Source organism: Sorex araneus, chromosome 7 (assembly GCF_027595985.1).
Source record: "Sorex araneus isolate mSorAra2 chromosome 7, mSorAra2.pri, whole genome shotgun sequence".
NCBI lineage: Eukaryota > Metazoa > Chordata > Mammalia > Eulipotyphla > Soricidae > Sorex > Sorex araneus.
The window spans coordinates 46,853,002-46,873,000 of record NC_073308.1 but is presented as its reverse complement, the minus strand read 5'-3'; positions in this window follow the sequence as shown (position 1 = coordinate 46,873,000).

The following is a 19,999-nucleotide window of genomic DNA, read 5'->3' as shown; positions in this document are numbered from 1 at the left end:
CAGCTTCGAGCTCCAAGAGCAATAACTGTCAGCTTAGGTACTCCACAGGGTGTGTTCCGGCTCGTGTCCTACCCACAGGAAAAGGCTTTGAATGAGCACGAGATAGGCTGGGAGAAAGCCAGCACGCTCCCCTCTAACGTTGCGGTGTTTGTGGCGCCTTGAACACATCTGCTGCTGAAGCTGCAGGAGAATAAACACGGTTTGTCTGGGAAGCACCCGGACGCTGAGGTCAGCACTTGACCGCAAGTGCGTGGGTTTGAAAAAAGCCCATCCCTCTCAGCCTGACTGACAGGGCCCTAGCGGGCTCCCCGGTGGTGGCTGCCTTTCAAATGAGCTTCCCTGGCTTTCACTTACTTCTCTGAAAAGACTTTCTCCAGCTTTCCTGGGATACTGGCAATGGGTGACATGCTGCCTTCATGGTGTAGAATGTGATGACTTGCTGTGCTTATAGATTGTGAAATTTGACCCTTGTAAACATAGCTTACATTTTTATCTCACGTCCTTTATCTCACTTAATGACCACTTTGGTGTTGTCCTCCTAGCATTAAAGCCCTACTCTCAGAGCAATTTTCAAGCATACAATTTAACGAAACTTGGAGGAGCGGGTTTGGGGCCACACCTGGTGGTGCTCGCTCGTGGGCTACTCCTGACACTGTGTGCGGGAGCCAGTCACTCTCGGCAGTGCTCCGAGGCCCACAGGGTGGTGGTGCTGGGAGTTGAGACGGAGTTGCCTGCACACAAGGCCAGTGCCTTAGCCCCTGTCCTATTTGACTACTGTATCCTATAGGACACAGTAGTCAAAGAAATATTTTAAGAGAATAATGGTTTCAATTCTGAAGACCACTGGAACCTAACTACAGCCATGCTCGAGGCCCCTTTCCACATGTTCAGACAGGCCTCACGCATGAAGGTACCAGCAGAGGAACCCAGGTGTGTGTAATCCCATCAATGGCCAACATCCAGAGGGAGACTTAAAAGCAAGCTCTCAGAAGCTGCAAAGTGGCCTCGAGATATCTTGTAGCCTACCCCTCCCTCTGGAGAAACTGGCAAGCTTCTGAGAGTTTCCTGCCCACAAGGGACAGCCTTGCAAGCTTCCCATGGTGTATTCATATGCTAAATCCAGTAGCAAGCTGGATCTCATTCCCCTGACCCTGAAAGAGCCTCCAGTGCGACATCTTTGGGAGGGCCGAGCAGAGATAGACTTCTAAGATCTCAGGGAAAGGACGAATGGAGAGGTTACTGAGCCCGCCCGAGAAATCGGTGATTAACGGGATTTCGTGATTGTGATCGTGATGGTTTCAATAGCTTAAGTGAACTCCTATGGGATTTGACCTATAGGTACCCTAGAAGCAGTCTGCCTGCAGGAAGTGGGTGGATTTCCTTTCAACGCTTTCCTCCTTCGCTTCCTTTTCCTATACTGTGGTTTTTGTGGTGACCAGTGTGTGAGCATTTTAGTTCTGGCTATGATGACCGGCAGCTCGCAGACTTCAGTTGCTGTGCTGGGGTCCCAAATGGCAGCGCTGCTGGGATAGCACTTGGCCCAGGGACATCAAAGGGGATCGAAGTCACAGCCTCATCCATGCCTGCAAGGCAGAGCCTCTACCCCTCAGTCGTCCTTGGGCCCCTGGACACTAGCTGTGGTACTGATGCACATTTTGGTTGCGATACTCATCAGAGATCACACACTCTGCAGTGGGGCGGGGATGGAGAGTCACAAACTGCACGTTTTTGTGCAGTTTTGTGCAGTATTGTGGGGATGACTCTCACACACTCTGTGGGTGTGGAGGTGCTGGGGATCAAACTAAAGGCCTTTTGCTACAAGACAGGGCTCCAGTGCTGAGCTTAGACTTGGACTGCCAGGTCTTACGGGATTGTCTCATATGTAGCACTGTCGCACAGCCATCCCGTTGTTCATCGATTTGCTCGAGCGGGCACCAGTAACGTCTCCATTGTGAGACTTGTTGTTACTGTTTTTGGCATATCGAATATGCCACGAAGACCTTGCCAGGCTCATAAGATCCTCAGGTAAGTCTGTAAGGTAAGATTTTTATTTTTTAGTTTTATTTATTCGGCTACACCCTGCAGTGCTCAGGGCTTAATCTAGGCTCATTGGAGGGATTACTCCAGGGATTAAACAATACCTTGCAGTACAATCTCTCTGACCCTCTTTTTTTTTTTTGCTTTTTAGGCCACACCTGGCAATGCACAGGGGTTACTCCTGGCTCTGCACTCAGGTATCACTACTCTTGGTGGTGCTCAGGGGACCATATGGGATGCTGGTAATCGAACCTGGGTTGGCCGCGGGCAAGCAAACGCCCTGCCCGCTGTGCTATTGCTCCAGCCCCTCTCTGGGCCTCTTGAGTGAGACTTTTGAATTTTCATTTACAGGTCAAGTGAAATCAAGAGATGCTCTGACTTCCCCATTGTCACAGAGCTGGCTAGTGGCGGTGATTGGATTCCAGGTCAAGCCTATTTTTCAAAACCAGGCCTATGATCTTTCTTCTCCATTCATTTTCTTCTACAGAATTTAACACTCAATGAAACACTGTATTATTTTCTTATTTTCCTTGATTTCTTGGGTCACGTTCCACTCCGCTCTCTCCCTCCGCCCCCACAGGACCTAATGACTAATTTATAAATATAAAACTAGCTTTCATGGGGAAGGTAGTATTTGTTTAGTAATCACATGCTAGATACGTTTTATATAGTAATTTACCAAATTGCTGCTATTACTATTTCCTTTATTTGCTTCAGACAGTGAAAGCAATTTAAAATGAAATTAGAAGCGAATCGAGCACAAATAGAAACTAATTAGTTCCACTCTCCTCTCCAAAAGTAATCATTTTAGATATAATTTGTGGGTATTCTCCAAGATGCTTTTCTTTGGAGTTAAAAATGTATGTCTGAGGGCCAGGGAGAGAGCTCAGAAGGCTGGAACACATGCTTTGTACGGCAGAATGCCTGGCTTTGAACCCCAGTACCTCACAACCCCCCAAACACCACTGGGTGTCACTCCCCCCCAAAATGTGTTTAAGACAGACACAAATATATCATTTTTAAAAAAATTGAGAAGCTGGAGCGATAGCACAGCGTGTGGGGTGTTTGCCTTGCACGAGGCCGACCCAGGTTCGATTCCCAGCATCCCATATGGTCCTCTGAGCACCGCCAAGGGTGATTCCTGAGTGCAGAGCCAGGAGTGACCCCTGTTCATTGTCAGGTGTGACCCAAAAAGCAAAAAAAAAAAAATTGGGGCCACACCCAATGATGCTCAGGGGTTACTCCTGGCTCTGCACTCAGGTATCACTCTTGGTGGTGCTCTGGGAGCCATATGGGATGCCAGGGATGGAACCTGGACAGGCTGTGGCAAGGCAAGTGCAGCATTCCTGCTATATTATCTCTTGGGCCCACAGTATATCATGTTATTTCTGTTTACATATGAAGAAACGGAGGTTCAAAGAAGTCGAGCATTTATTCAAGCGCAAACAGAAACAGCTGGGACCTGGATACAGATATTTCCATGCCTGGCCCAGGTTTCCACCTATCACCAGGAACCTGAGCTCCCAGTGCTAGCACATGGCCAAAGAGAATATTGCCCTTGGGTCAACTCTCACGCTATCGCTCACTATCAGCTGAATTGCAGAGGATATCCTGTGGATTTTAGTTTCTGTTTGAGAAAAGACCATAAACACACCTTCTTCCTACTTCAACCACAGTGCACTGAGAGAACCAATCAAATCAAGTTTGTGGACTGAGCACCTACAGAGAGGGAACTTGGAGGATGGGGGGGGGGTGGTGGGGGAGGGGGGTTTAGGTAGCCCACCCTCTGGCAGACATGCCAGTACGACCTCCTTTGGAGCAGTGTAACCATTATTCTAGGGATCCCTCCCTCCCTCCTTCCCTTCCACTTCCTTTCTTCCTCCTTCCTTCCTGTTTGCTTCCTCCCTCCCTCCCTCCCTCCCTCCCTCCCTCCCTCCCTCCCTCCCTCCCTCCCTCCCTCCCTCCCTTCCTTCCTTCCTTCCTTCCTTCCTTCCTTCCTTCCTTCCTTCCTTCCTTCCTTCCTTCCTTCCTTCCTTCCTTCCTTCCCTTCGTTCCTCCCTCCCTTCTTCCCCCCTTCTTCCCTTAATTCCTTCCTTGGTCTCTTTTGCTTTTCCGCTACCCTCTGCCATGTCCATTGACTGCTGCAGGCCTCCTGCATATGAAGCAGGCATCCACACCTTTGAGCTATTTCTCTATCCGGTTCCCTCCCCCTTTTTTTTGTGTTGCCCAGGGCCTCTCTTCAGTTATATCTGTAGCCCTTTGTTCTAAGGTTTCTTTCCAGCTGACTCATCCTGTGACCTTGAGAATGTTCCCAATCTCTCTGCACCTTTCACCTGCTGCTGTAAACCAGGGCTAATATTACTTTCTACCTTGTTCATAAAAGAAGAGAAACGAACAGCATACTGCTACCTAGCTGGGACCCGCGCTTGAACATTTGCATGAGTCAGATGAGATGACTAAAGCATCATCTATCTCACTTTAGACAATGAGATTGGAGAAAATGACTGTGGAAAAGGTAACATCATTTAACAAAAATATCTCTCTCTCTTAAGAAACCAAGTGCTTCTGAGAGCTTCACTTTTGCAAAAATTTTCACCTCGTGCCTTTGCTAAAATGCTTTGCTTCTCCTGAAATGTCCTCCCCCTTCTCTTCCTGTGAAATTGTACCTGTCATTCAAGGTCCTGCTGAAATGCCACATTTCCATGAAGATCGCCTCTATTCTTTCAACCAAACACCTATTCTCACCCCTGGAGACTCCTTGAACATTATTTATCTTCTCTTAATCTCATGTTCTGCCAGGTGTTCGAGTGATTTTTAAAATACAAATTTTACCCTCCTAGTAGATTATAAGTATATTGAAGACAAGAAAGATAAGAATAATAAAACCTTTTATCTGTCACTCCTTAAATTTCTAACAAAGCTGCTGCCGCCCTTTCTTGTCCTTTTTTTCCTTCAGTTTCTGAGTCATAGCTGGCAGTGCTCAGGGGCCACTCTGGTGATGATCAGAGGACCACGTGCTGGGGGTTAGACCCGGGTCTTCTGCAAGCAAGCAAGCATGCTTTCAACCCTTTGAACCAACTCTTCAACCTTAACACGGCTCTTTAAAGATAGTTGTTGTCCCCTACCAGCCCTGCTTCTTTATAGATTTTGGGCCACACCTGGAGGTTCTGTGCTTAGATTTCACTCCTGGCAGTGCTCTGGGGACCCTACGGTGCTGGGGATCCAGCCAGGGTCAGTTGGTTGCAAGAAAAATGTCTTAATCCCTGTACTGACCGTCTCAGGCCAAACCGTTTTCTTTTTTTGGTTTTGGTTTGGGGAACACACTTGGCAATGCTCAGGGGTTCCTCCTGGCTCTGAGCTCAGGAATTGCTCCTGGTGGTTCTGGGGTGGGGGTGGGGGGCATATGGGATGCTGGGGATTCAATTCAGGTCAGTCACAAGGAAGACAAGCGCCCTACCCGACTGTACTATCTCTCCAGCCTCTATAATAGTTGCCTTTTTGTATATAGAAGTTGTCTGCTAGATTGGTAATTGCATAATTGCAGGATGAATGGATGAAATATTAAGACAGGCACATTTAAACTAGTGAAGGTCTGATGGGGAGAGTTTTGGCTGGAGCCGAGGATTAGTTCTATATAGAGAACCTGCCTTGCAGGCGAGAGACAGTTGGATGGACAGCATTGCCCCACATGTCCGTTGTAATTCCTGTGGCACTGCCATTTGCCAAGTATGCTCTTTGGGGTATACACAGCTAAGTGTGAGTCCTGGTGACGCTTGGTGAACCCTGTCACTTAAGCGTGTGTGCCCTGCACCAAGGGGCTGTGCACCTCAGTCTTTGAAACAACGGCCACAGCCAAGCAAAGGGAAGGGGAGCTGGGGCCATTGCTGAGAGGACTGGGGTATAAACCGAGCATTCGGGAGGTGTGGGGCTAGGGACTGTACATCAGGAGGGCATTTGCAGGGGACAGACTCTAGTTCCATGCCTGGCATCCCATACAGTGTTCCCAGCCCCACCTGGAATAATAATCCCTGAGTGAAGACCCAGGAGTAACCCCAGAACATGCCAGGTGTGTCCCCCCCAAACAAAACAAAACAATTTAGGAATTAGGGTTCTATCCCCAGCACCATATGGTACCCCTAGTATGAGCATGGCCAAGAGTGACCCCTTAAGCACTGTTAGATGGGATCTTATTTCCACCCCGTCTCTAAGAAAAGGGAAAGGAAGGGGGGGGGGAGGGAGGGAGGAAAGGGGAAAAAATATCTCTGATCATATTGACTTGTGACATTCCCACCCACTGATTCATGTGCTGACCTGTCCCCGTCAGGAGCTTTAGCAAAGAACTTTGCAGACTCCGAGGGTGAGGTGTTCCCTTGCTGCCCTTGCTCTGGCTCAGGTTTCTGGAAAGAGTTAGAGCCTCATGCTTGTGCGGGACACCTGGCTGGTGCTGCTGGTTCTGACCTTTGCTTGCTCTGCCACCTTGGGCAAGTGACTTCCTAAATCTCAGTTTCAGCATGTATCTAAAGTTTCCTTAGTAAGAAAAGAACAATTCTACAGTTCTACAGTGCTTGCTTTGTCTGACCCCTGGAAGTACGGGAGGCATTTGACACATACGTACTGCAGACAAGTTAGAATAATGAAGTGGAAATATTTTTTTGACAGAGCACAATGCAAGATATAAACATATATGTGTCTGGGTATAGATATCACTTGTATCACTTGTCATCCCGTTGATCTTCGATTTGCTTAGCAGGCGCCAGTAAAGTCTCCATTTGTCCCTGTTGTGTGCTAGTGTAGCCCATTGGTATCTGCTCGCTCCAGGAACACGAAGAGCCTCAAACCGTTTATTTAGGCTTTTGACGAAGAAGTCTGACCATCTCGTAGGTGGGTGGCTGCTTGGTCTTTTGACATCCCGGGGAATCCAGTCGGTAACAGCTCTAGTCCAGCGGTTGTCTCTAAATCACATTATGTGTCCGGCCCATCTGATTTTCGACGCCTTGGCAAACGAGACAGTGTCCCTGATTCTTGATCATTGACGGAGTTCGGAACTCCGGATTCCTTCTCTCACTTGAGTGAAATGTGATATTCCAATGTGATATATATGTATATATATAATATATACATATCTATACCTCCATATATATGTATACGTGTGTATATATTATATATATAGGTGTGTTGATTTAAATGCATATTTAGGTTAAGGAAATAGCACATTATATATATCCAAAAAATTGTAAATAATTTTCTTGGGTATTTTAGAATAGCCCACTAGGGGGTCAGGGAGATCCCAAAGGGCTGTATATCCCTCCCCAAAAGCACTGAGCTGGGCATCAGGCCCCCTTAATCCTTTTGCTCAGCACTAGGAATGGCCCCAAAAAGCAAGAAAAAAAGAAAAGAAATCAAAACTCTGTCAGTTGAACTCATGACACACACTTTGGAAACAATGTGTGGCAATTTATTTGTCATACCTTTTTTTTTTTTAACAGAACAAAAACCTAAAATAAATAGATTAAATGAAGTTTTAAGTTTTATTACAAAATACCCACATGATTCTAGGACCTGATGACCTTGGTCATTGCTATACAACACATACTGTATATTAGCTTTTTTTTTTTTTTAATTTTTGGGTCACATCTGGCGATGCACAGGGATTACTTCTGGCTCATGCACTCAGGAATTACTCCTAGCAGTGCTCGGGGAACCATATAGGATGCTGGGAATTGAACGCTTGCAAGGCGAGTGCCCTACCCACTGTGCTATTGCTCCAGCCCCAATACTGTATATTTGTAGGCAATGTATATTCTAGCTGGGGCTGCAGTTTTACTTTCAGATTATTTTCAGTAGACATTTCCATATTTACAATTTTATTTAATAATTTGTGTGTGTGTGTGTGCGCGCGCATAATTTTTAGGCCATGTCTGGCTGTGGAGGGCTATTCATGCACTCAAGAGAGCTATCTCTCCTGGTCTCATATTTACAATCTTAGTGGTATTCTATCTCTAACACCAGAATTTATTTAACCATGTTTTAAATTGTTGGCCACTGGGATAATTTTCTATTCCTCATTACTACACACGGCCTATTTTTAATCGCATACAGATTCCTAGTCCCCATCTAACACATTCTTGGCTGTGCTCCCTCTACTGTTAGTTGATATATACCCAAGAAATGCCAACTCATTTTATTATTAGCCTGAGCAAAACAGAATTAGGAAGGAACTACAAACGCTTTGTCTTAAAAATTGGAATTTGCATTTCTAAGATGGTTTGTGAACGAAAGGTTTCCCCTGGGAGCACAAACCGCTGCACGCTTGCACTTGATCAGGCAGGGGAGAGGGGATACGATCCTTTCTATTCATTTATCAAATATTTGCCAAGAATCTCAAGCTAGCAGGAACTGTTCTTGGCTCAGGAAAATGTCTGATCCTTACCCACAGGGAGCATCAAGTTTAGCAGAGGGCAGAGACCAGCAAACCGATGACGCTAAAGCAATGTGACAAGGGCTGCTAGAGCAGTAAATTGAGGCCACACTCCAGGAAGCAGAAGTGCAGCATTTGTTGTTGTTGTGAGTTCTGGGGACAAATGTCAAGAAACTAAGGTCTGACGACTAGCAGCTGTGGGCTTTTGCTAGAGGGCACAAACTGCAGAAACAGTGCAGAAAAAAACAGAAGACAGTGTTTTTTCTTTTCTTTTTAAAAAATTAATTTAGTTTGGTTATAAATTGTCCAGTTCCTGGGGGTCAGGGAAATAGTACATGGGTTAAGATACTTGCTATCCACATGACCAGCCGGAATTTGTTCATTTGTTTTTGTTTGGGGGCCACACCCAGCCACGCTCAGAGTTACTCCTGGCTCTGCACTCAGGAATTACTCCGGGAGGGCTTGGAATGCAGCGCATATGGGATGCCAGAAATCGAACCCGGGTCAGTCACATGAAAGGCAAGTGCCCTACCCACTGTACTATCTCTTGAGCCCCCAACATGAATTTCAGCCCCAGCATTGAATACGCATCTCTGAGATCCACCAGGGGTGATCTTTGAACACAGAGCCAGGAGTAAGTCCTGGGCACAAAACAACAAAACCGAAGTGTACGGCTCCAGCTGGGGTACAGGTGAGGAACGGGGAAAGGTAGGCTGCAGTCAGGAAAGATTTTAAACCCTGCGCCATGGTTTGGACTTAAGGTATTTGGGCTTAGCACAGTTATTTAGAGAACAGCTTGGCAGTTTTTTGAGAAGTTAAACATAAATTTACCCCATGACCCAGAAATTCTTTTTCCGTTAGCTAAAAGAAACAAGAATATATGGCCATGCAAAGACTTACATATGAATGTTCATAATGGTATTATTTTCAAGAGTCTAAAGGCCCAAAAGAACCCCGAAGTGTCCAAAGCAGTCCATTTCGAATGCCCATCAATGAGCCAGTAAGTAAACAAATGGTATATCCACGCCGTGGAATATTATTCTACCATGGAAAGTAAAAAAAAATACTGACATAGGCCGCATCTTAAATAAACTTGAACACATTACTGCCAAATGAAAGGAATCTGTCACAAATAATCACTTATTGTAATAGTCTATCTACGGAAAGTGTATATGTTTTCCACATATATGGAAAAAAGGCCAGGGGCGTGGAGTACAGCCTTGTGTGTGGGAGGCCCTGGGTCCCCTGAAGACCAAAGGGATTGGGGCTGGTGTCCCACCCACTGCCCAGCACCATAGAATGTGTTCCCTGAAACTACTAAAAATAAATGTAAAATAAATGTGATTTAGGCAAATTATTCTTTTGGTGGTGAGGGCTGGAAGAACACCAGTGTGCTCAGGGCTGTTCCCAGTTCTGTGCTGGAGGGGTGGAGGGTTGCTTCTAGTGGGGCTTGGGGGAGCATTTGGTTTTAGGGATTGAACCTGGGGCTCCCACATGCAAAGCATGCCTCAGACCTTTGAGCTATCTTCCTGAACAAAGAATACAAAAACTATTATTTAAAATTTTTTTTTTGTATTTTTGGGGCCACACCTGGTGGTACTCAGGGGTCATACCTGTCTCTATATTGAGGGATCACTCCTGGCAGGGCTTAGGGTACTAGGGATCAAACCCAAATGGGCTGCATGCAAGGCAAATGTCCTGACTGCTATTCTCCTGTCCCAGAAAATTATTTTGTAAATTATTTATTCACTTGTATCACTTGTCATCCCGTTGGTCTTTGATTTGCTCAAGTGGGCGCCAGTAACGTCGCCATTTCTCCCTGTCGCGTGCTAGTGCAGCCCAATGATATCTGCTTGCTCCAGGAACACGAAGAGCCTAAAATAGTTCATTCAGGAATTTGACGAAGAAATCTGACCATCTAGTTGGTGGGCGGCCACGAGGTCTTCTGATGTCCCGTGGAATCCAGCCAGTAACAGCTCTAGTCCAGCGGTCGTCTCTGAATCACATTACATGTCTGGCCCATCTGATTTTTGATGTCTTGGCAAACGAGACAGCATCCCTGATTCTTGACTGTTGACGGAGGTCAGAACTCCAGATTCCTTCTCTCACTTGAGCGAGACGTGATACTACTAGCATAGCTCTTTCAATTCCTCTTTGGGATACCCGAATAGTGTTCTCATCCCAGGTCTCTGAGGCGTATGTTAGTGCAGGAAGAATGGTGGAATAAAAAAGATGTGCCCGGAGTCGGAGGTTCATCGTCCTCTTTTTTTTTTTTTTGTTTTTTTTTGTTTTGCTTTTTGGGTCACACCCGGCGATGCACAGGGGTTACTCCTGGCTCTGCACTCAGGAATTACTCCTGGTGGTGCTCAGGGGACCATATGGGATGCTGGGATTCGAACCCGGGTCGGCTGCGTGCAAGGCAAATGCCCTCCCCGATGTGCTATCGCTCCAGCCCCCTCATCGTCCTCTTAACCACTTCTTTGATGCTCTTGAAGGCGTTCCACACTGCTCTCTTCCTCCTGTGCAGTTCTGGCACCAAGTCATTCCTCATGTTGATTTCTTTACCCAGGTACACATAGCTGCTGCATTCGGAGATGTTCATTCCATTGAGAGCAAATGGAGCTTCAGGGACTAGCTCGTGTCACATGAGCATTGTCTTGTTGAGATTCAGCGGCAATTCAACCTTTCGACACTCGTGGTCGAAGTTGGCCAGCATTTGTGCTGCTTGGCTAATGTTTGGCGTTATGAGAACGATGTCATCAGCAAAGCAGAGGTGGTGTAATTGCCGACCGTCTATCTTCACTCCCATTCCTTCCCATTCCAGTCGTCGCATGATGTTCTCGAGGGTGACACTGAAGAGTTTCGGTGAAATGGTATCACCCTGCCGCACCCCTCTCTTTACATTAATGATCACCTCCTTGTAGAATGGTGAGATCCTGGTGGTAAATCCACAATACAGCTCGCGGAGGATTTTGACATACTGAGTTTGAACGCCCTGTTTGGCTAGGGCTTCGATGACCGCCTCAGTCCCAACAGATGCCGCTCTGTCTCACGTTCATCGACTTAAAGAAGGCCTTCGATTCTGTTGAGACTGAAATTATTTATTAAAAATTTTATTATGGCTTAGGTAATATTATAATAATGGTTTAATTGATAATATCGACATGCAGAGCATAGAAAAATTCTTAGGGGCATAAAGTGGAATGCTGATTGCAAGGAACTGAAGAAGGTTGAGGAGAACCAATTGTGGGCTCTTCTGGGTGATGAGATATTCTAAAACTGATTGTTGTGGTGGTTGTACAACTCTGTCAATATGCTAAACCATGGAACTACAGATACCAAATGTTTAAAGGCAGGGTATCGGGGCTGGAGTGATAGCACAGTGGGTAGGGCGTTTGCCTTGCATGCGGCCAACCCGGGTTCGATTCCCAGCATCCCATATGGTCCCCTGAGCACTGCCAGGGTAATTCCTGAGTGCAGAGCCAGGAGTAACCCCTGTGCATCACCGGGTGGGACCCAAAAAGAAAAAAAAAAAGGCAGGGTATCTATGAACTAAAATATCGTTGTTAGATTTGTTCTTTAGAACATTTTCTCCACAATCACTTTAGGGACAGATGGGATGGGCAAGACTAAAAGGAGATCAGTGGGGCAGCGGTTATGGGAGAAGCATGTGGCGCCTTGAATTATATCTGTAGTCCTACAAACAGACAGGAAACATGTCTGAAATATCAAGGAGCAAAATAGATGTAGCTTGGTGACTGGCAGATGTAGAAAATGGAGTTGGAGTCCCACTCTCGTCCCTACCTAGGGCTCCGGGGAAACGGGGGGAGCTCTGCCTGAATGAAACCAGAAGAGTTAGATTAGGGGGAAATGCTACACTAGTTCAGGGGCATGATGTGTCAGAGGTATCTGTGGGACATCCAAAGGGCAATGGTGATGGGATTCTCGAGCCCAATGAGAGAGCTAATCTAGAGATGAGGCAAATAACACGGCACTTTAATCTCCTACCCTTTCGTGGTGGCTATTCCTTCATTAGACAAGAATATGGCCAAAGGAATATCGAATACGTCACGGGTAGCTTGCCAGGCTCTGCCGTGTGGGCAGGATACTCTCAGTAGCTTGCTGGGCTCTCCGAGAGGGACGGAGGAATCGAACCTGGGTCGATGGCTGCTCAGTACCTGCATTGCAAACCATAACACCCAAAAGGAGAGAGAGAGTAAGAGGGAATGTGCCTGCCACAGAGGCAGGGGGTGGGAAAGGGGTGGGGGTGGCGGCAGGGATACGGGGAACATTGGTGATGGAGAAATGGCACTGGTGGGGGGATGGGTACTTTGACGTTGTATAACCAAAAGTTTGTAAGTCTGTAACGGTATCTCATAATGATTCATTAAAATAAAATGTTTAGAAATGAATTCATTAAAAATGTATTTGCTGAAAAAAAAAAAGAATATGGCCAAAGGAACAGAGAGTAGTTCACTGGGCCCAGCACATCCTTCAAGGCAGGAGCCCTAAATTCAGTCCTAGACATCACATGTTTCCCTAAGCGCTCCTGGGAGAGGCTCGCTATCACTGACCCAGTAATTCCTGAGCATCATAGGGTCTGACCCTCAAAACCAGAAATGAAAAGAGCGGTATGCTTCCAGATTCAGGGGGAAGGTGTCTGCCATTGGTTTATCTAGCTAGTTCTTGAATAGCTTCATGGTATATATATACACATTTGTTGTGTATATAAAGAAATTAAAGATTTGTGGGGCTGGAGTGATAGCACAGCGGGTAGGGTGTTTGCCTTGAATGCGGCCAACCCGGGTTCAATTCCCAGCATCTCATATGGTCCCCTGAGCACGGTCAGGGGTAATTCCTGAGTGCAGAGCCAGGAGTGACCCCTGAGCATTGCTGGGTGTGACCCAAAAAGCAAAAATAATTAAAGATTTGTAAATATATTAAAACATAACTTGGGGTCTGTGTTCTCAGAGTGTTGGTTAAGAGGGCAATGAAGAGAAAGAGTTGAATCCAAGAAGGATTAAACTACTGTCTGACCCTGACATATATGCCATATAAACCGGGAAGCTGCCCAGTTCAGTAGGCAGACAGATCATTCTTTTCCCTGTTCACTTGCATGTTTACTAGCGAGCTCCTGATCCTTAGATATTTTACGTGAAAGACAAGAGCAGCTCTATTTACGAGGTGGTAGGATTGCAGATGTAAACTTGGTTAAGTGCCTGACCTGGCACAGGATGGGATCTCATTAAACAGAAACTATTATAATTTTACTTACATTTCAGATAAGAGGTCTGATAAAGAGCCATAAAGTAAATGTTCAGATTCCCTGTCTTTTGTACTCTCTTTTAATCCCTAGATCCCTTCCAGCTATGCAACTCAATCCAGCCAAGTAAGTGTCATTTTAGACAAAATATACACTAAGTTTGTTCCCTTAATAAATCGTGTGGTACTTAAAACTAAGAGCTTGATGATCTAATTTACTGGAAGATCATGCCAGAAATAAATATTTTATTGAAATGCAGAAGCTCCTCAAGTCTTACATACTCCCTCTCTCTCTCTCTCTCTCTCCTCTCATCCCATCTCTCTGCCTGCTTGTGTGTGTATGTGCATGCAGGTGCTATGTGTGTACATGTAGGAGGAAGTAACAATAAGCATGAAAGTGGGGAAGGAAGAAGACTTCTTTCTGTTTCTGACTCAGATCTAGACAACGCGGGTCTCAGAAACCTCTGTGCTGCTTCTATTCTACCTGTTTTGGTCTGTCAGCAATTTCTGTTCTCTGCAGTGAATCTTGACCTTTTCTATTCTTTTCTATTCTTTTCTCTGGGGAGTCTACCACTATCTGGAATTTCAAAATATCTCAAGGGGTTGAACTGGGATTCAGCTGGACAACTTTAAAGACAGAGGGGTCCTGCTCAGGGCTTTGTCTAGGTTGGAGCCAGGAGGCAGGCTGATGGGGGAAGGCCTGGCACTTCCCCCTGAGAGATCCAGAGGGACCTTGTGGACTTGGCCGCATTCCTTTTGTCCTGTCTCCAAAAGATGCTCTGGGGATCCAACCAGAAAGCGTTCTGTGTTCATTTTGTATCCTGGGAGCAAGCACACAGCGTTGGCAAAGGAACACGAGCCCCATAATAATAATACAGCTCTCTGACATTAAAGTGCAAAAACACATTTTCCGTGACAGCTTAAAATTAATCACCACCACTTGCTGCTATAGATCCCTTTCGGTTATGTGGTGCCAGCTTCGGGACAACTGTGAAGGCAGCCACATGGCTCCCGGCGAAGAAGAGCATGAAATCTGCAGAGACAATCAGCAAAACTGATTTTCTCCACTCTCCCTATTTGTCCCCGGGAGGAGGTGTTTGCTGCTAACAGGGTGTAAGACTGGGCTGGTAATTGATCACTGAGAACAAGCCACAACCGACTCTGATGGGTGGCATTATAAGTGCATCTGCAGTTGTTGTGACATTGATAAACCACCAACGATGTCTGCTGTGCAACCAAATGCTCTGTAAATTGTTCCCATGGACTTTGAACTCACATCAACTGAAAAGAAAGGAGAGCCTCCACGTACGGTTTTCTTGATCCAGGTGTTGGAAACTAATAATCATACAAATTTGTTGCAGGCAAGCTCAAAGCAGAATTATACTTGTTTCTTTTGTTATTTAATATAATATAAAATTAGATCCTACTCATGGTGAAAATTCAAATTATACTGGAGAGTAAATATTCAACATGAATATTGTTCCTCTTTTTTTTTTGGAAGGCTCTTCAGTCTTATCTCTGTGAGATCATCACTATAAACAGTTTTCTAAATATCCTTCAAGAAATGGCTCTTTGACACACAAGTTCTTGTATATACACATGTGCTGATGGAGTATGCATGTATATATGCATTAGACATTTTCATTGAACAATGCGTATTGAACTTTATGTATTTATTAATTTGGGGGGGGGTTGAGCCATACCTGACAGTGCTCAGGACTTACTCCTGGCTCTGTGCTCAGGAATCACTCATGGTGGGGTTTGGAAGAACATATAGGGTATCGGGAATTGAACCAAAGTTGGCTGCATGCAAGTCAAATGACCTACCTGCCTTTCTTACTGTACTATGGCTCTTGCCCATCTTCCTTTCTTTTGGGGGGCTGGGTAGTCACAACCAGTGGTGCTCAGGGCTTATTCCTAGCTCTGTGCTCAGAAATAACTCCTAGTGGGCTCAGAAGACCACATGGGGTGCTAGGGATCAAATCCAGCTTGGTAAACCATGCAAGGCAAGCACTCTACCCACCGTACTAGTGCTTTAGCCCCATCTGACCCATCTTTTAATATTTTTCTTTTTTTGCTTTTTGGGTCACACCCGGTGATGCACAAGGGATACTCCTGGCTTTGCACTCAGGAATTACTCCTGGCGGTGCTCAGGGGAGCATATGGGATGCTGGGGATCGAACCCGGGTTGGCAACATGCAAGGCAAATGCCCTACCTGCTATGCTATTGCTCCAGCCCCTAGCCCAGTTTTTGATAGCAATGTTTGAGACTTATTTGATAAATTTTTATGTTTTTTGGTTTGTATTAATTACTCGATATAACTGAACCTCTAATTCTGGGTATTTAAGGTATTTTTCCCTGTTTATTTGCTTTCTTGGTTTATTATTATAAATAATTCCACAAGCCACACTGTTCTGAATTTAATCTGTTTGCACACTTGGGCAAGCTTATCTGTAAGATACATTCCTAGAAGTGAACTATTTAGGTCAAAGGGTATGCGTAATTTAATTTGGATAGGTTGTGAAATTGCTTTCCAAATAGATGAAAAACATATACCGAATGCTTTCTTCTCACTGTGCTGGGTGTGAGGGAGAAAGGCCACTGTCTTTTCCTAGGAGAAGATCAGAGAGAGACACATGGTACATGATAATATGGTGTGGAATAGCACCTGTCTCTCTTAGTATTAGACCACACTCAGTAGTATTCAGGGCTTACTCCTGGCTCTGCACTCAGGACTCACTCCTGATGGGGTTTGGGGGACCAAACGGGCTGTCAGGGATCAAACCCAGGTAGGGCATGTGCAAAGCAAGCACCTTACCAGCTGTACAATGACTCTAGCTTAGCACTAACCTCTTTTCTGTTCTAATTCTAGGTTTTATTCTATTGCTAGGAAATATTAATATTTTGTTTTTATATTAATATTAATAAATATTAATATTGATAAAAATAAAATATATTTGGTATATTTTATACCAAAGTCATACCAGACTCCTGGGCTAGGAAAGAAAGTCCAGGTGAACTTCGCAGGGAGAACATGATAAAATCCAATCTATATTTGAGAATGTTCAAGGAACTAACACATACCCTAACACTGTTATTCCATCTACTCTTTATTAGGTTTATTACCTTTATTCTGATTTTACTGACACAGAAACTGAGGGGAATGTGTGTGTGTGTGTGTGTGTGTGTGTGTAAATTTATCTAGATCATGTTATTAATGAGTGGTGTAGCTTGGTTTTGAATCTAAGCCTGTTTGGTGGCAAACCCAAGGCCCTTTTCACTGAGTAGGGTTGTCACCCCACAATGAGTCATGCTGTCCCCAAGGATTCTAAACCGCAGCCTCCACAACAACCATGAGTTCACTGAGCAGAGGCAGAGTGCCAAGAAAGAAGAAAAACAAGTAGAGGAAGACCCAGCTTTTGTGAAAGAGAAGTCTCCTTCGAATATACATGAGCCACCTGACAATCATAAGAATTGACACCACTCCAGACTAACCATATAGTTCTGAGAGGCTGATTCTATCAATTAAGATGAGATTTGAAGAGATTGTAGTGGTTCAGGAGGAGACGGAGGACACAGGGCCAAGGGAACCACAGGGACAAGGATGGACCCTACGGGGTCTGGAAACGGGGCATTACATGGGAGATCAGGCAGGAAACTTAAATTGGGGGCTTCTTGTGTAAGTGTTCAGGAACACATCCAGGAGTCTGAATTTTCTTTGTTGGGTAGCAAAGTTTTTATTTATTTTATTTTGCAGTGTTGGGGCTCAACCCCAAGTCTTTACACACGCAAGGCAAGTGCTCTACTGCTCAGCTACTTTCCTGGATAGCATGGAAAGTTTGTTTGTTTGTTTTCTCTTGATTTTATTTTTGGCCATACCCAGCAGTTTTCAGGGTTTACTCCTGGCTCTGTGCTCAGGGATCACTCCTGGTGGTACTTGGGGAACCATGTGTGGGATCGAACAAGGCTCACCTGTATGTGCCCTTACTGGGGTAAGTGCTTTACCAGCTAGTACTATCTTTTCAGCCCTGTATAAAAGAGTTTCACGCAGAAAACTTGACATGCACTAACCTATGTTGCAGGAAAAGGAAAGTCAATAGTATACAGGAAAATTAGACTGAGGAACATGAGGGGCAGGGAAAACACCTGAGGGACTACTGTGAAAATAGGCATGAAAGGAAGAAGTGGCTGGAATTGGAGAGATGGCCATGGAATCTGAGTGAACAGGGATGGATCTGAGAGAGGTGATGTTGGGCTCGCCATGATTTGATCTGACAAGTTTGTTGAAGAAAAGGAGACACCAAACATTTCCAGAAGACGAAAAGAGAATTTGGGATACACACACACACACACACACACACACACACACACACACACACACACACACACACAGTGTGTCAAAACAGCGTTGGAAAATACAGAGTGATGTAGATTTAGGAGTCATTTCTTGAAGTTATAGCTAAAGCTAAGGGAAATTGGACCAAGATATAGAGGTAGATAAAAACAGGTCGCATGGAACCAAGTGAAATGGTTTTTCAAGTATCAGTGCTGACTAGTTTCCATATTGCAGACATTTTTTGGAATATAGCATTTGAATTATATCAATTACTATGACGAGTGTTGGAATTAGAAAACTATGGGAAAATGGACTGTAGAATAGGCTGGAAGCAAAGCATCAAGTAGGTTGTAAAAAGGAGCAGGGACAAGTTAACACCCTCTCTTTCTTAAGGGATAGTAGGAAGTGAAGTAGAGCTGAGGTTATCTAAACTTTTTCTGCCTCATCAGCTGTGATTGGCTCAGAAATTGGGCCAGGATGGCGCACTTACAGTTCGCACCAGCTGAGGAGCCAGTTATGAGCAATGGTGTTCAAGGTACAAAATTCAAAGGATAGGGTCAAGTTCCACAGTGATTCCAAAGAGATTTCAAAGCATTTCTGAAAGGAGAACCGCTGAATCCTACCTGGCCAGTCCTGTAGAAGGGAGGTGAGATAAAGCCAGAGCAATAGTATAGAGGGTAGGTCATTTGCCTTGCATGAGACTGACCAGGGTTTGATCCCTGGCATTCCATGTGGTCCCTTGAGCACTGCCAGGAGTAATTCCTGAGTGCAGAGCCAGGAGTAACCCCTGAGCATTGATGGGTGTGACCCAAATAAGCGGGGGTGGGGGAGGGGGAGGAAGTGATTGGAGAGTTTGGGAGCCAATTTTGAGTTTAGCAGGCAGGCCATGATATTCTTTCTTTCCTTCCTTCTTTCTTCCTTTCTTCCTTTCTTTCTTTCTTTCTTTCTTTTCTTTCTTTCTTTCTTTCTTTCTTTCTTTCTTTCTTTCTTTCTTTCTTTCTTTCTTTCTTTCTTTCTTTCTTTCTTTCTTTCTTTCTTTTTCTCTCCTTCCTTCCTTCCTTCCTTCCTTCCTTCCTTCCTTCCTTCCTTCCTTCCTTCCTTCCTTCCTTCCTTCCTTCCTTCCTTCCTTCCTTCCTTCCTTCCTCTCTCCTTCCTTCCTTCCTTCCTTCCTTCCTTCCTTCCTTCCTTCCTTCCTTCCTTCCTTCCTTCCTTCCTTCCTTCCTTCCTTCCTCTCTCCTTCCTTCCTTCCTTCCTTCCTTCCTTCCTTCCTTCCTTCCTTCCTTCCTTCCTTCCTTCCTTCCTTCCTTCTTTCCTTCCTTTCTTCCTCCCTCTCTCCTTCTTTCCTTCCTTCCTTCCTTCCTTCCTTCCTTCTTCCTTCCTTCCTCCTTCCTTCCTTCCTTCCTTCCTTCCTTCCTCCCTCCCTCCCTCCCTCCCTCCTCCCTCCCTCCCTCCCTCCCTCCCTCCCTCCCTCCCTCCCTCCTTCTTTCTTTCTTTCTTCTTTCTTTCTTTCTTTCTTTCTTTCTTTCTTTCTTTCTTTCTTTCTTTCTTTCTTTCTTTCTTTCTTCTTTCTTTCTTTCTTTCTTTCTCTCTTTCTCTCTCTTTCTTTCTCTCTTTCTCTCTTTCTTTTCTTTCCATTGAATCAGTGTGAGATAGACCTTTACAAAGCTGTTCATGACTAGGTTTCAGTCATACAGTGTTCCAACACCCATTCCTCCACCTGTGTACATTTCCCAGCACCAATGTCCCCAGGTTCCCTCCCATCATCCCCACCCCACTCTTTTCTTCTCTCTGTGTCTCTGTCTCTGTGTCTATCTCTCTCTCTCTGTCTCCGTCTCTGTTTTTCTCTCACCTTTTGGGCATTGTGGTTTACAATATTGACACTGAAAGGTTAAGCCATGCCCATATTTAGACCAAAGGACTTTTATAGAAAAAAAAAAAGAGGAAG